A 3364-nucleotide genomic window follows, 5' to 3' on the forward strand; every position below is an offset into this window, starting at 1 on the left:
GGAGATCAGCTTACCTCTGTCCATGGGCCACTGTACCCAAACATTGGAGCTCTTTCTGGTCCTCCATGTACCCCTCCCACAGCTTTGAGAGGCTTGGCACTCAGACAGCAGACACTCTCCGGAGCGGCCTCAGGAAAGCAGGAATAAGAACGGGGCTGGCTGCTCCAGGAGAGAGACCTGAGGGAATCTCAATGAGGGGAGGAAGGTCTTGAATGGAGATAGTGTGGAAGGATTTTCCAGGGGCCCTGCGGTGGGCAAGACCTGCAGTCTGGACCTATGGCCAGGCAGGGTCTCTAGGAACCCCCCATCACCACACTCTATCTAGACCAGTGCTGTCCAATAGCAATGATGGAAACATTCTCTATCTGTGCTTCCCAAAATAGTATTCACTAACCACATGTGGCCACTAAATACTTAAAATGTGGCTAGTATAACCAAGGAACTGAATTTTTAATTTTATTTACTTTTAATTAATTTAAATCACCACACGTGGCTAGTGGCAGCAAGAAACGATATCGGACAGCACAGGCCAGCCCCCTCCCTGTCCTTCAGGCCCTTGACTTTCTGCCCTCTTCCCCACCTAAGAACCATTCTTCGGATTTTACAGGACAGAAACTCCCTCTTCTTCCCTCCTTTTGTTCTCCAGTCCTGCCTGCTTTTGCACCTCCTGCCCCCTTCCCTCCTGAATGATCCGAGGATTCCTCCTTTGTATCCAACTCTTCTATCCAGCCCAGAGGCCTCCCAGCGGAGGCCGCCTCACCTCTCCAGTACCTGCATCTGCTCCTCCCTTTGGCCTCCTCCCGGCCCTCGTTCCTCTGCAGCTCTGCCTGCTCTACCTTCACTGCCAACGTTCCAGAAAGACCTACACGTCTACACTTCCCTCTGTATCCCACCCTCTGCAATTGGCCTCCAGCCCCCACCCCCACTTCTCCTAAATGCCCTTGTCAAGGTTACCAACAGTCCTTGCTGCCAAATCCAAGCAGACCCTTCAGCCCAGAGCCTGCTTGGCCTGTCAGCCTCTGACACTGTTGACCAAGCCCTCCTTTGTGGAAAGATTTCCTTCCAACAGCTCCTAGGACCCACCCTCTCCTGATTTTCCAGCCAGACCAGTATACAGGGAAAAGACAGGTTTCAACCGCAGCTCTGCCAAGGGTCACTGTATGTCCTCAGGCAAGTTGCTGAACTCTCCAAGCTTCTCTGTGAGTCAGGGACAATAATAGCCTCTCCTCAGGTTGGGGTAAGATAAGATCTGTAAAGTGCCTAGCACAGAGCCTGGCATACCAGTAGCGCTCTGTCTCTCCATCCAGCCTCCCTTTCAATGGTGGAGTCAGCTAGTGTCCCTGGGTACCTCTTCTGTCTACGAGGATGCAACCCTTGGTTCTTAGCTGGGTATGTGGCTGCCTAGCATAGAAACTGCATTTCCTGCCTCCTCTTGAGGCTGGGGCTGGTCATGTGACTAAGTTTTAGCTAATGGATATATGTGGAAGTACCATGTGACACCTTTTGGGAACTTCCCTTAAAAGAGAGCTGGTGCAGATTCTTTGCCCTCTTCTTCATCCTTGTCTTCATCCACTGCCTGGAATGCATATGTGATGGCTAGAGCTTCAGCCACCACCCTGAACCATGAGGACAAGCGTCATAGGTTGCTGGAGCAGTAAGTGGAAAGAGCCACATCTGGAAGGTCTTTGTGGAGCAGAGCTGACCTACTGGCCTTGGTCTGTCTTCTCTGAGGCTCTTATGTGGGATTTCTGGTACCTGAGTCAAAACTGATCCTACTTGGTGCAGAAATCTTTCCTACTTAAAAACTTGAGTGTTCTGTCCTTGACCTCTGCTTTATTTGCTCTGAGTTATCTCACCCTTTCCCATGGCTATACTTACAATTATGGGTCTTTTCTGACAACTTCCAAAACTGTCTTTCTGGCCCAGCCCTCCTTCCTGAACTCTAGTCCCACATATCCAACCTGGGTGCCATATCTAATTATTCATTAGACAAACATCTTTTGAGCACCCACATGCTCATGATGTGTCAGACTGTATGTTGGGTGAATTAGACACAGACCCTGTCCAGAGGGGGAACAGGCAAGTAAACGGATGCTAAGTACAAGGAAATCCCTAGGAGGGGCTGCTAACCCATGCTGAGCAGTGAGGAGGTCATAGGGAAGGACTCCTGGCAGAAGGGGCATTGAACCAAGCCCTGAAAGGGGTGAGACAGGTAGGTGGTTAGGACTGAGATCATGGAGGGCTTGTTTGGACCTATTCTCAGGATACTGATGAGCCACAGAAGATTCCTAAGCAGGAGCTGACTAGTTAGACTTAGGTTTCTGAGAGATAGCTCTGGAGGCCAAGTGGAGAAAGGCCAGTAGGAGGAGTGAGACTGGGGATGGGGCTGCTGCAGCAATCCAGGTATACAAAGATGGTGGCCTGAGCTAAAAGAGAGGTGGAGAGCTGGAGAGAAATGAATGGATTCCAGCGATATTTAAGAGCCAGCATGAGCGGGGCTGGTTGGGGCTAGGGTGACTCCTAGTTTTCTGGCTCCAGACTGAGACAGGGACACAAGAGGCCAGGTTTGTGGGAGTGATATGGAGCTCTGTTTTGGGCAAGTGGTGGGGTGAGGTGCCAGAGGATTCACAAGTGAACTTAGCATAATTGAACCAAGAGCTGGTGAGCAATCCAGAGGAGAGGTATGGGGATGGGCAGAGTCCCCAGGAATTGCCACCGTAAAGGTCAGGACGTCCTGACCTCTGTCCCAGCTAGGCCATTCCTGCTGCCTGTTTCATAGAGCTCTTCCCCAAACATGAATCCGACTATCACCCCAGCACTCTGTGATAAATCCCTTCGTGTTTCCCCAACCCGCCCCCCCCCCCCCCCCCCCCCCCCCCCCCCCGGGCAGAAGTCTAAACTCCCGAGTCTACCATTCACGCGCGGCCTTTCTCCCTGGCACTGAGCCCCTGCCTCATCCTAGTCGCGGATCTCACTTTGCCCCCCTCCTAGTAGGCACCGCGCATCTCCAGCACCGCCCCCCCGCACCCCCCCCCCCCCCCCCGCCACCCGTGCGCCCTTGCCCCAGCCAGGCCAAGATGGGAGGAGACAAAGGGTTTGGGGGACTGAGCACTAGGACTCTCCAGGTCGGGCTAAAAGGCCCAGGCCGCGGTTTGGAGGGATCTGGGGGGAGGCCAGGTAGCCTTAACTGGGGCGTCGGGGGCGTGACGAAGTCCAGCCCCGCCGCAGGGGGAGGGGCCCCTCCTGAGCCACTGCCCGCCGTGGCCCCTCCCCTCCGGGAGCCGGGCGGGAGTCCCGGGCACTGATTGGGCGGCGCCGCGGGCCGCGCAGCACGACCAATGAACGCGGGCGGGGCGCAGCGGCG

The 3364-nt window shown here is 54.4% G+C and overlaps 1 long non-coding RNA gene across 1 annotated transcript in view; it reads right to left on the bottom strand.

Annotated features, from left to right (window-relative positions):
- Positions 1 to 2884, bottom strand: part of LOC144381190 (uncharacterized) — a 118480-nt gene extending 115596 nt beyond the window's left edge. Inside the window, exon 1 of the long non-coding RNA XR_013446054.1 lies at positions 2851 to 2884. This is a non-coding gene — a long non-coding RNA (uncharacterized LOC144381190). The remainder of the gene's footprint in view (positions 1 to 2850) is intronic.
- Positions 2885 to 3364: the final 480 nt, after the last annotated feature.

This window comes from Halichoerus grypus, chromosome 2 (assembly GCF_964656455.1).
Source record: "Halichoerus grypus chromosome 2, mHalGry1.hap1.1, whole genome shotgun sequence".
NCBI classification, from domain to species: domain Eukaryota; kingdom Metazoa; phylum Chordata; class Mammalia; order Carnivora; family Phocidae; genus Halichoerus; species Halichoerus grypus.